This window comes from Antechinus flavipes, chromosome 2, assembly GCF_016432865.1.
Source record: "Antechinus flavipes isolate AdamAnt ecotype Samford, QLD, Australia chromosome 2, AdamAnt_v2, whole genome shotgun sequence".
In the NCBI taxonomy this organism is placed as follows: domain Eukaryota; kingdom Metazoa; phylum Chordata; class Mammalia; order Dasyuromorphia; family Dasyuridae; genus Antechinus; species Antechinus flavipes.
In genome coordinates, this window is record NC_067399.1 from 167,281,538 (window position 1) to 167,295,791 (window position 14,254).

At 34.2% G+C, this 14,254-nt stretch overlaps 1 pseudogene; it reads left to right on the plus strand.

Annotated features, from left to right (window-relative positions):
• Window positions 1-1,999: 1,999 nt before the first annotated feature.
• LOC127548483 (OCIA domain-containing protein 1-like) lies at window positions 2,000-2,773 on the plus strand (annotated as a pseudogene).
• Window positions 2,774-14,254: the final 11,481 nt, after the last annotated feature.

The following is a 14,254-nucleotide window of genomic DNA, read 5'->3' on the forward strand; positions in this document are numbered from 1 at the left end:
TTTGTTAAAGCCTGTAAGGTTTGCCTTCAGAGCCAGGAGGTTACCAGCTTCCTTTGCAGAGCAGTGTAAGGTATATGGACGGGGTGGCTGTCCTGTCGACCCACTACAAAAAGCAGCAAGGTACTGGAGTGCTCTGGGAAAGAGTTCCCCACCAGAAAGTAACTCAGGCCTGCAGGGCCGGGCTGGGAAAGTGCCTTTCAAAGAACCTCAGCAGTGTGAGATAATGACTGCCCTGGAGCTAGACACTTAGTAGTGAGAGTTTCACTTCCCAAGCCAAACCCTACCCTGGGGCTGTGGGTATTAGCAGCTGAGCACTGAATGGATTTGCAGGGACTGGAAGTGTCTGCCCGGGAAGCGCAGTCAGCTGGGGAAGTTCTATTGCCCCAGGCTGAGCCCCCCACACTGCTGATTATAGCTGCCCAGGCTGTGCCCCACTGTCGTGCAGACTAGTAACTACCCCCGCAAAAGCCCCGAATTGCCGGATTTTACCACAGGGCTGCGGTAAAGTCTGCCTGAGTCACTTCCGGGTTTGAGGGGTTACAGCCAGATCTCATTAGGTTCTGGTGTTTTTTAGAGGACCCTCTGTTTTAGGCTTTAACTTCTCTGCCAGTTTACTGCTTTGTAATCAAGGCAGAGCAGTTAGCCTATAGCAGAGTGGTCCCTATAACTTCTCTAGCCACAGAGATCACCCCCGCCCCTGGTCTGCTCAGGACGCCAGCCTCTCACTGCCTGTGATAGTCTGTTCCTGGTCCCTCAGGACAAACCTTTCCTGGCGAGCTTCCGGATCGGCTGGTAAGTTGTAGTGCTTCTTATCTTCATGAATTTAAGCAGTGAAGAGTTATTTTTGAAGCTGGATTAAATATTTGTTTATGAGGGTAATGAGAGGAGCTTAGAGAGTCGTGTGTGCCTGCTCCGCCATCTTGGCTCCGCCCCATCTTTATATATTATTAACAAAATTCAGCAGCAAGTGATACGAAGAGAAATTCCATTTAAAATAACTGTTGATAAATAAAAATATATATATTTAGGAGTCTATCTACCAAGGCAAAGTCAGAAACTATATGAATACAACTACAAAACACTTTCCACAAAAATAAAGTCAGATCTAATCAATTGTAAAAGTATCAAGTGCTCCTGGGTAGGCTAAGCTCATATAATAAAAACAACAGTGTTACCTAAATTAGTGTAATTATTTAGTGCCATACCAATCCAACTTCCAAGAAAATTTTCAAATCTAGAAAAAATAATAACAAAGTTCTTCTGGAAGAATAAAAAGTCAAAAATTTCAAGGGAATTAATGAAAAGAAATATAAATGAAGGTGGCCTAGTTGTGCCAGACTTAAAATACAGTTTACTATAAAGCAGCAGTCATCAAAATTATTTGATACTGGCTAAGAAATAGAGTAGTTGATCAGTGGAATAGGTTAGGTTCATAAGACAAAATAGTCTATGACTACAGCAATCTAATGTTTGACAAACCCAAACATCCTAGCTTTTGGAATAAGAACTCACTATCTGATAAAAACTGCTGGGAAAACTGGAAACTACTGTGGCAGAAACTAGGCATTGACCCACACCTCAAAGCATATACTAAACTGAGGTCAAAATGAGTTCATTATTTAGATATAAGGAGTGATATTATAAGCAAATTAGAAGGACATCGGATAGTTTGCCTTTGAGATCTGAGAAAAAGTAAGAAAATTGTGACCAAAGAACTGGAGATCATTACTAAACACAAAATAGATAAGTTTTATTATATTAAATTAAAAGGTTTTTGTACAAACAAAACCAATGTACATAAAATTAGAAGAGAAATAATAAATTGGGAAAACATTTTTACATTCAAGGGTTTTGATAAAGGCCTCATTTCTAAAATATATTGAGAATTGACCCAAATTTATAAGAATTCAAACCATTGGTTCCCCCCCACACTCCTCCCTCTTGGGGAGGCTGGCGTGTGTCATTGCTTCCCCTTGCTGCTGCCATGATGGGAGGCAAGATGAATGGAAGGACCAATTTTGGGACAGAGTAGAATGCAAAAGTCTCACCACTACTCCCTAACATTGGAATGGATTACATACCAATAGAAGAAGAAAGAAGAATCTTTGCTGAATGTAATCGAAAGAGATTCTGGTACAGATCTGTTCCCTTTTCTGCAACTAGTGTGTTGGTTACTCAGGGATTAATTACTAAAGAAATTCTTTGCAGTCATCCCAAATATGGTTCTATCCCTAAAATTACATTTGCTTGCATAATGGGATATTTTGCTGGAAAAAACTCCTATGTGAAAACTTGCCAAGAGAAGTTTAAACAACTTGAAAATTCTCCTCTTGGAGTAACTTTGCGAATGGGACCAGGAAGTCGACTTGCATCACCTGGGTATTTTTCACAAAAGTCAGAATTTGATTCAAAAATGCCTGTGCAGTCAGGGACATCTCCAACTTCTGAAAGCAGTCCAAAAGAAGGTGCTTTTCCTCTTTATGAACCACTCCCCTTCAATGCTTCAATGAATGAATCCTCTCCTACTAGTATTACTGATTATAATGCCCAAGGACCTAACACAATTGTGGAAGAAAGTCCTAAGAGAAAAGTTGTTACCTATGAAGAATTAAGAAGTAAGAACAGAGAAACATATGAAGTAACCTTGTCACAAAAAGGAGATACCCCACTTCAGTCTGTGCAAGAAAGAGCACACACACACACACACACACACACACACACACACACACACAAAGGGAAAGTAAACCAATATGGAGATACTTGGGATGAGTGAAAAATTTTGTCTTCTACTGAAGAGAATTTGTGTTGAGTCTACTGAAGAGAATTTCAGCTAACCAGCATCATCTAGATGGTCACCAGCATTGCAGGAAAGTGCAGAAGCATCTTCCACAAGCATATTTAAAAGAAGAAACTTGGGTTTTAGTAGTGTGGCAAAGTAGAAGGTTTAAAATTAATTATGGACCTTAAGGTTGATATTGTATCAGTGTACATACACTGCTGGGGAAACTAAATGAAGGTACTAGACTGTGACTTTATAATTTATAAAATTGCTTACAAAAATTGGTTAAACTACTCTTGAAGTATCATCAAAAGACTCTAATGCATTGAAATGGACATAGACAGATCAAGTACTAAATGTTTGTTTGTGCACATATGGGCAAAGCAACCGAAATGTTAAGTATTAAAACCCCATGTGAGAAATTTGCTTTTTCCCCCAAAAAAATATATTTGCCATGTCTTCATGTATATCTTGTCAATTAAAAGTTGGAAACAATAAACCTGCAATCAGGAAGATATGAACTGAAATTCTACCTCAGACAACTTAGACATTTACTAATTGTAAATGTACCAATCTGGACAAATCACTTAATCTCTTTGCTTCAGTTTCCTCATCTTTCAAATGGTAATAATAATATTAGCTTCCAGGCTTATTGTGAATATAAAATGTAAAGTGAGATAATATTTTTGAAATATGTTACAAACTTTAAAGTGATACATAAATGCTATTATGTATATATGTGTAAGCATATCCCATATATATATATATATATATATATATATATATATATATATATCCCATATATATATATATATACAAACATGCTATAAACATAAAACATTCTTAGCACTATGCTTTGGAAATACAAAACAGGTATAAAACTTAGGATAAAACATGAAAATAGAACACAGGGAAAGTTTCACAAAAAAAAAAAAACAAAAAACATATTTTGTTTAGTAGAAAGAGAACAGGATGAAATAAGAAGAGTTTCGAGTTTTGTTTCTATCCACATTATTCTTTAGTTGTGTGATTTGGGGTATATCACTTCAACTTGGAGTGTCAATTTCCTTATCTGTATAGTGAGAACAGTAATATACAGTGTACCTTATAGTGTTGTTGTGTGGATCAAATGCAATGATGCTTGTAAAACACTATATAAATGGCAGTTTATTATTATCATTATTATTAATTATAATTATACATATTATCTTTGTTATATATAATACATGATCATTATATAACATTATTACATAAATTATTAATAGTTAATTTTTAGCATTGTCTCCCTTCTTAAATTATTTACATGTTGAATTCCTAATAGAATATAAACTTCTTTTTTTTTTTTTTTCTTTTGCTGAGGCAATTGGGGTTAAGTGATTTGCCAGGATCATATAACTAGAAAGTATTGTGTCTGAGACCAGATTTGAACTCAGGTCTTCCTGACGTCAGGGCTGGTGTTCTATCCACTATGCCACCTAGCTGTCCCAAGAATACAAACTTCTTCAGGATAATGAATGTTTTTCACTTTTAACTTTGCATCCCCAGAACTTTGAAGATTGTCTTGTATACCATAGATACTTAATAAGTGATTTGTAATTGAAGAGAACTTTTTTTCCATAACTTCTTTAAATAAAATTAATGGTCAGTTACTATCCCTGCCAATATACCTACATCTCACCATTCTACAACTGAGAGGATGGTTGTTATGTTCAACTCATTTTGCATCTTGAATCCATCATCTCTCTATGAAAAGATTAGTAGTATGGTTGGTTCACCATTAGTTCTATATAATCATGGTTGCTTATTATATTAATCAGAATTCTTAAATCTAATTTGTCTTTCTTTATAATGCTTTTATCATCTACATTGTTCACCTGGTTGAGCTACTTCTCTTTTTATCTGCTAGTGTAATATTTCTAGGTTTCTCTGAATCCATCCCTTTCATCTTTTCTCATGTTGAAATAATATTCCTTTATAGTACTATGCATATTTTAGCCATTTCCCAGCTGATGGACACCCCATTGTTCGTTGCTACACAAAAACTGCTGCTGTATACAATTTTATACATATGATATCTTTATCTTTCCCAGTAACTAGAAATGGTATTTCTGAGCCAAAGTATGCACATCTTAAGGAATGTTTATATTTACTTTTCAAATTGCTTTACAGAATGACTAAACTCTTTAATAGTTTCACCAAGAGTGCTTTAGTGCACCTGACCCCAGAACCATTAATTTTCATTTTTTTCTTTGCCAGTCTGATGGAAACTAAATACTGTTTTAATGCACATTTATCTTATTATTAATGATTTGCAGCATATTTTCCAGATGGCTATTAAGAGTTTGATTTTCTTCCCTTGAGAACTGCCTGTCTTCATTCTGTGGCCAATTACCCATTAGGAAATAGTTCTTATATATTTGAATGGATTTCTCTCTCTCTCTCTCTCTCTCTCTCTCTCTCTCTCTCTCTCTATATATATATATATATATATATATATATATATATACATATATATATATAATATATATGTGTGTGTATGTGTGTATCATGACTATCAGACTTTATTAGAGAAATATGCCCCCCAATTTTTCCAATTAACTGTTTCCCTTCCAATTTTACCTACATAAATTTTGCGTGTGACTGCAGAAGTTTTTTAATTTTATCTAAGTAAAATTACTCTATTTTACTTACTGTGAGTTTCTCCATTCTGTGATGAAATTTTATTCCATTTCAGTTTTGTGATTCAATGTTGACCACAATGCTGTTGAAAGTCTGGCCAACTCTGAATATAAGGAAGAAGTTTTTTGAAGTACCCAAATAGTACACCTATAAAATTTTATTTCTGTACTCTTCCACTCACATAAAAACTACATGAATTCAGACCCTCATCATGTCCCTCATGGACTTTTTTGTTATTGTTCAGCCATATCCAAATCTTCATGACCCAATGGAACATAACACATCAGACTCTTCTATCCTCTACTAGGAATGTTACAATAATTTTCTAATTGGTCTTCCTGTTTCTGCTCTCTCATATTCCTCTAAATTTTCCTCTAAATAGCTGAAAAAATCATCTTCCTTAAACACAAGTCATTTATCAACTCAAAATTTTTTGTATCTCCTTGTTGGCTCTAGCATTAAATGCAAACTCTTGATTTTGACATGTAAAAATTTTGAAAATTTAATTCTATTTTGCATTTCCAGATTTATTTAATGTTATACCCCTTTATATTTTTCCAACCAAACTTACTTAGTTTCTATACCATGAATTCAACGTTCTCTCCTTTATCTCCATGCTTTTATTTAGTTTCTCCCTCATTCCATGAATATACTGCCTCTTTTTTAGAGCATTTATTTGTATTTTTTAATTTCATTTTATAATATTTTGAAGTAAAATTGTTCTCCCTTTCTCCTTTCCCTCTTCACCTCAAAGCAGCAAATTAACTGATATAGGTTATAAATATATAATCATGTTAAATATGTTTCCATATTTGTCATGTTGTTCTCAGAACAAAAGGAGAAAAGCAAGAGAAAGAGAAAAAAAAAGTGAAAATAGTATTTTCAATATGTACTCAGTCTCCACAGTTCCTTTTCAGCATATGGATGGCATTTTCTATCACAAGTCTATTGGATCTTAGATCTTAGATCACCGTATTGTTAAGAAAGCTTAAATCTATCATAGTTGATCATCACAAAATGTTGCTGCTACTGTGTACAATGGTCTCCTGGTTCTGCTCACTTCACTCAGCATCAGTTCATGTAAGTTTTTACAGGTTTTTCTGAAATTTGCTTGCTCATCATTGCTTACAGTACAATAGTATTCCATTATATTCAAATAGCACAAATTGTTCATCTATTCTCCAATTGATAGGCATCTCCTCAATGTCCAAATTTTTGCTACCACAAAAAAGAGTTGCTGCAAATATTTTTGTATATGTGGGTCCTTTTCCCTTTTTTATGATTTCTTTGAGATGAAGACCCAATAGTTGCTACATATTTTTTGTTCTTTGCTTCTGATAACCCTTCAACTTAGGAACTCAGGAACCATGGCCCACAAGAAGCCAAATCAATCTGTCTCTCTCTCTCTCTCTCTCTCTCTCTCTCACACACACACACACACACACACACACACCAATCTATATTCTGTGATACTCTGACAATAAATTATCAATCAAAAGCCTTTTTATTATGTGCCAGTCATTTTGCTAGGCATTGAGGATACAAAAATTAAAAACAAAACATGCTCTAAACTCAAGGAGTTTACATTCTCTCATGGGAAAAAGAAATAGCAATCAATCAATTAATAACAATCAACATTTATTCAACACCTAATATGTGCCAAGCAAGCACTGTGCTAAGTTGCTAAGGATACAAGGAACTTACAATCTAATAGGAGAGACAACTAACATTTCCATAATACTTTAATTTTTGCAAAATGTATTATAAATATTATTTAGTTTCTTCTCTTCAACCATTCTATGTGGTAGGTGTTATCATTATGACCTTTTTATTTTACTATCCTAAGACCAAAAAATGGTGTTAAATGACTTGCCTTGAGTCACACAGTAAATATCTGAAAAGGGATTTAAACTCTGGGTCTTGCTCGCTATTCTACTTTACCACCTAGATAAGGAAGTTTGTGCAAATCATATAAAATTAAGTATTAGTTAATTTTTATTTGAGAGCCAGAGAATATTTTGGGAAAATGAGAAAAAGCTTCACACAGACTGTGTTATTTGATCCATTTTGAAGAAAATCAGGGATTCTAAATGATAAAGCTGGGGTAGCAGTACATTCTGGGCATGAAAGGGTAAAAGCTAAAAAATGAGGGAGAGTAGTATGAGAAAAACTGTAAAAGACCAATAAAGTGACAAGAAAATGTGAAATTAGGTTATAGAAGTTAGTAGAAGCCAGGTTGTGAAGGGCTTTTAAAAATCAAATGATTTATTTTATCTTAGAGGTTATAGGGATCCGCTGGAGTTTATGGAGCAGGGAAATAACACAATCAGATTTATATATAGGAAAATCAATTTGGCAACTACAATGGATCAGAAAAGGAAGAGATTTGAGGCAAATACCAATAAAGAGGCTATTTCAGTAGTCCAGGCAAGAGGTGATGAAGATATTAGTAGTTTTGTGGCTATGTGAGTACAGAAAAGGAAATGGAGGTAAGAGCAACAAATCTTCACAGAAAGTCATCACTAATTTCAATACTGACCTTAGATAGCCAGTATTCAGAAAATGAAGTCATAGCTACTCTAATCAAGACAATGATCCAAGATAATTCTAAAGGACCAATGATAGAAAAAAAATATGATTCTATTTTTAATGAGAGACTGATGACCTCTGAGTGCAAATTGAAGCATACTGTTTTTCCATTTTCTTTAGTTTTCTTGAATGCGTATTGTGTGTATTTGTAACATGGGTAATATGGAAATATGTTTTGTCTGATTTCACATGTACAATCATTCTCATTTTGCATACCTTCTTAAGGGCTTAATGAGGGGTTAGTAGGAAGGGAAAGAATTTGGGACTCAACATTTTTAAAAACTAATGTTAACATTTTTGAAAATATACTTTGAAAATATTTAGTGAAATAAAAACTGTAAAGAAAAGAAGTCATTCAGAACTAAACAACACAAATATTCTAAGAAAGGATAAGGTACAGTATAGTGAATACTCAAAAGGCTGATCATATTTTGAATTTGGAGGAATTGGAACTTTTTATTTTTCTCTTGGATTATCTAGTGATTTGCTGATCTTAAAAACAATATATTCTCTTTTAGCTTAATATCTGTTAATGATATTTGAACTAATTCCCATTGCCCTGTTTTTGGAAGTGTGATTTGAGACATAACTAGCAAGAATGACAGAGAAATATTGTTATGAGAAAAGGAAGACAAAGCATGAGTAAAAAAGACAGCATTAAATGTTGGAGAGGATTCATTTCCCTTACATATTTGGGGGATGTTTGTATTTGCAGTTACCCCAAATATTGATGACCAGAAAGCTAGTCATATCAATGTCTACATACAATGGCATAAATTGGTGACTCAGCACTGTCTATATTAATTTCAGAGCACCAGGAACCACATCCATAATAAATTGAAACAACTTAGAGACTGACAAATAATGCAAAGTGGCAGCCTCAAAAGACATGAATTTTTCTAAGAGGTAATTTTCTTTAGGTAAAATGAGGTAGCTTTTTCTTTTCTTTTCTTTTCTTTTTTAATGAACTCTCTGATGAAAGGCCAGACAGATGAAAGGACAAATAGCCAAGTAAAGATACAAAAACACTTGAGCCCCTCATAGAGGAAGCTTGCCCTTCTGACTGCTTGATGTCTTAAAAATGCAAACTCCTCTGAGTCAGTCTCCACATTCAAAAGCAGGGATTGTTAACCTTTTTGTATCTTGGAACCCTTTGGCATTATGGTGAAAGCTGTGTTTCCCTTCTCACAATAATGTTTTATAGTTACATTCATAATTAATAAGAAATTTAAAGTTCATCTACAGGTTGGTGAAAATAAAGAGGGTCCTGTCAAAGTCATGGAACCCTGTAAATCTCTTCATAGATATGGACCCAAGTTTGGGAACCCCTGTTCTAATGAGAAGGAACAAACTGTGACTTTAGAATTTGTAAATACTTCACTAATTCATTTCATTCTCTCTAGATGACAAAAATCTAGGGACAGTGTAACATAATCCTCAAAATATAATCAGAAACATGGGTTCAAGAAAAGGAATATATGGGTTCAAATCTCACCACTGACATTTGTTACCTATATGACCAGTGGGCAAATCACAAATCTCTCTGAGCCTCAATTTCCTTATCTGTAAAATGAGAGAGGGAGGACTACATCAAATGATAAAGTGCTGGGTCTGCAGTCAAGAAAACTCATCCTTCTGAGTTTAATCTGGTCTCTGTCATGTAGTAACTATGTTAACTTAGGCAACTCACCTTACCTTATTACCTCAATTTCTTCGTTAAATGAGCTGCAAAAGGAAACTATTCTAACTGGGAAAACTCCAAGTGGGATCACGAAGAGTATGACATGACTGGAAAATTACTAAACATCAGACGACCTTGAAGTTACTTTCTAGCTCTAAATCCCTGGTCCCCACAGTCCCTTGATCTGTCTGTGCTTTTGGCAACTAGAGAAGATTTACTTACTAAGTCACAGGTGGATTGCAGTTTGTCTAAGTTCAGGGAATTCCAAAAAGGAATTTGATTCCAATGTTGATTAAATCCCATATTTATAGCACAATAGAATGTGAACAGAAACTTGTATAGAGTGATGGAGATCTGTATGACATATGAGAAAGAGCTGTATTCAAAAGATACCAAGCACTGGTCAGAAAGGTGAGCATCAAAACACCCTCAAATGTCACATAGTCCTACTTTACACCTGTACAGAATCCTTGATGCACCTTTGAGAATTTTCATTTGTGGAAGATCAAAGAAACCTTGCCTCAGCTTGAATACTTGAAGTAATAGAAATATCTTTATTTAAAGCTTGCAAAATGTTTGCCCTCTCATCTGACTTAGTTATTTATGTGATTTATGGCGAATTTCTTCCTCTCAGGCTTCAGTTCTCATTTCAAAATTGAAATGTTTGTTCTAGAGGCAGCAGGACATGACAGATAGACAATTACATCAAAACCAGGAAAACCTGGGTTCAATTCCCACCTCAGAAATATACCCAGGTTATGATCCTGGGTAAATTAATTACCCTTTCAGTACTGTAGGCCAGAAGGGTCAAATTCATGGTGTCAAGTTGTCATTTGGCCAGAGTGCAATCTGAAGTAAATTAAAATGTATTAGAGAAAAGTTTAACAAAATAATCAAAAATGATAACCCAATATTTTATCACTAAGTTCTTTCAACTGTGCCTGACTCCTCATGACCCTACTGGAGTTTTCCAGTAGAGATACTGGAGTGGTTTGTCATATTCCTCTCCAACTCATTTTTACAATTTTAGAAATAGAGGCAAACTGGGAAAATGATTTGTTCAGGGACATACAACTAGTATCTAAGGCTGAATTTGAACTCAGGTCTTTCTAATTGTAGTCTGGAACTCTACCTATTGTTCCCAATATAGATATTTTAATTTATGTTTTTCTAAATTGGTATTTTGCCTCCTTCATTTATATTTCAATTTGACTTCATTTGGTCTTGGCAAAGAGAAAGCTAACCTATATGACAAAGGCTTTAAGTTCATGCTTTGTGTCAGTCAATAAATATTTATAAAATGCTTACTATGTTCCAGGCATTGTACTAAACATGGGAGACACAAAGAGAAGAAAAAAATAGCCCCTGCCCTCAAGAAGCTCGCATTCTAGTGGGAAGTATGTCAATAATTATTTATATACAAAATATAACCAGAACATATGGTTAGTGAAGGATAGTGAAGGAAAAGACACAAGCTGTTAAGATGGACCCTGGAAGTGCTGCTTTCAAAAGAAGACATGAACTAAATTTGAAGAAAACTAAAAAGACCGAAGCTAAGCAACAGAGAAAAAGAAAAGCATTCTATGCATGGAAGATAGTCAATTCAAAGACCTAGAAATGGGAGATCAAGTGTCCCAAATGAGCAAGTTGGTCAGGGTGACTAAATGATAAAGTGTGGAGATAAGAAAAATGGAAAAGAAACAAGCAAAAAGGAAGAAAGGAAAGAAGAAAAGAAGGAAGGAAGGAAGGAAGGAAGGAAGGAAGGAAGGAAGGAAGGAAGGAAGGAAGGAAGGAAGGAAGGAAGGAAGGAAAGAAGGAAGAAAGGAAGGAAGGAAGGAAGGAAGGAAGGAAGGAAGGAAGGAAGGAAGGAAGGAAGGAAGAAGGAAGAAAGGAAAGAAGAAAAGAAGGAAGGAAGGAAGGAAGGAAGGAAGGAAGGAAGGAAGGAAGGAAGGAAGGAAGGAAGAAGAAGGAAGGAAGGAAGGAAGGAAGGGAGAGAAGGAGAAAGGAAGGGAAGGAGAAAGGGAGAGAGGGAGGGAGAAAGGGAGAGAGGAAAGGAGGAAGGAAGGAAAGAGATTCTTTCTAGAAAATATGGCATCCATATTTTCATATGGCATCCATAAAATAAGGCATGTTGAGTTTGAATTGTCTATTGGACAATTGGTTTAGATGTCCAAAATATATGTAATTAGAAAAATAAAAGGAAGACTGAATAAAATTACATACACTTAGCCCATCCCTGCCCTATGCATTCTTCCTTCCAAAATTTGAATTTATTTTTACTTACGATTATTCTCTTACTCATCCATCTTAAACCCTTCTCTATCTTTCCCTTGCTCTCATCTCTTCCTATTTTCTCATAGATTTTAATGTTTCCATGTTGAAATATACGTTTGGATGGAGTAACTATATAATTTTTTTTTTCAGTTTTCCTTTATCCAATCCAGATTAAAGAGAAATTTATAGGATGACCATTCTCTACCCCAACTTCTTCCATGACTATATATTTTTCATCTTATCCATTTTTGTTTTTGCTTTTTTGTTAGTAAACAGTATTTTTCCAATTATGTATAAAGATAGTTATCAACATCCATTTTTATAAAAATTTGAGTTTCAAATTTTTTTCTCTCTCCCTCTCAATTATTTCCTCCTTCTCAAGATGGCAAGCAGTATAAATTTTACATATGCAATCATGTAAACATATTTCCACATTAATCATACTGTGAAAAAAAAGAAATAGAACAAAAGGGAAAATGCTCTTCCCCCTGAAAAAAATGAAAATAGTATGCTTTCATCTCTATCCAGATTCTATAGCTATTTCTCTGAATGTGGATAGCATTTTCCATCATCAGTCTTTTGGGATTGTCTTGGATCATTGCATTGCTGAGAAGAGCTAAGTCTATCATAGTTGATCATCACATAATGTTGCTATTATTATGTTCAATGGTTCTGCTCACTTCACTCAGTATTGGTTCATGTAAATCTTTCCAGGATTTTCTGAAATGTGTCTGCTCATCATTTCTTATAGCACAATAGTATTCTATTACATTCATCTACCACAACTTGTATATTTCCCAATTTATGGGGATCCCCTTGATTTCCAAATCTTTGCCACTACAAAAAGAGCTGCTATAAATATTTTTGTACATATCAGTCCTTTTCCCTTTTTTTATGATTTCTTCTGATATAGACCAAGTAGTGGTATTGCTCAATCAAAAGTTATAAACAGTTGAACTGCACTTTGGGCATAGTTTGGGCAACCAGCATAGATGGATCAGTTTATCACCCCTCAAATGATGCATTAGGGTCTCAATTTTCCCATGTATCCAACAGTTATCATTTTCCTTTTCTATCATATTAGTCAATCTAATAAGTAAGAGGTGATACTTCAGAGTTGTTTAATCTGCAGTTCTCTAATTAATAGTGATTTAGAACATTTTTTTTTCAAATGACTATAGATAGCTTTAAGTTCTTCATCTGAAAACTGACTTCATATTCTTTGACCATTTATCAATTGGAGAATGATTTCTCTTTAAATATTTGACTTAATTCTCCATCTATTTTATAAATGAAGCTTGTAGAAGAAATATTGACCATAAAAATTTGTTTCCCATCTTTCTGCTTTCCTTCTAATCTTGGTTGTAAGATTTTTTTATTCAAAACCTTTTTAATTTAATACAATCAAAATTATCCATTTTACATTTTATAATGTTCTTTATGTTGTTTGGTCATAAATTCTTCACTTCTCTGAAAATCTAATAGGTAAACTATTCCTTGTCCTTCTAATTTGTTTAAATATGACCCTTTATGTTTAAATCATGCATCCATTTTGATCTTATCTTTGTTTAAGGTGTGAGATGTTGAGCTATGCCTACTTTCTATAGTTTTACAGTTTTCCTAGCAGTTTTTGTCAGATAGTGAGTTCTTATCCCAGAAGTTGGAGTCTTTGGGTCTTTGGGTTTATTAATAGTAGATTACTCTAGTCACTTACTACTGTGTCTTTTGTATCTAATCTATTCTAGTGATCCATCACTCTGTTTCTTAGCCAGTATCAAATAATTTTGATGACTACCTCTTAGTAATATACTTTAGTATATATAGTAATATAATAATATAGCTTTAGATCTAGTACAACTAGAAGCCCTTCTTTTGCAACTTTGTCATTAATTCCCTTGATCTCTTGTTCTTCCAAATGAATTTTATTACTGATTTTTTCTAGTTTTAAAAAAATAGTTTTTGGTAGTTTGATGGTAGGCACTGAATAAATAAATTAATTTAGTTGTCAGTTTTATTAAATTAGCTCAGCTTACCCATGAGTAATTGATATTTTTCCATTTGGTTAGATCTGCCTTTATTTATATGAAAAGTATTTTGTAATTCTGTTCATGTACCTCCTGGGATTGTCTTGGTAGGTAGATTTCCAAATACTTTATCTTATATATCTTTATTTTGGAATAGTGATTTTCCTCCTTTCTCCTTTCTTCCCCAATATAGAACCCTACCCTTCCCATTTGTGTCTTCCCTCAAGA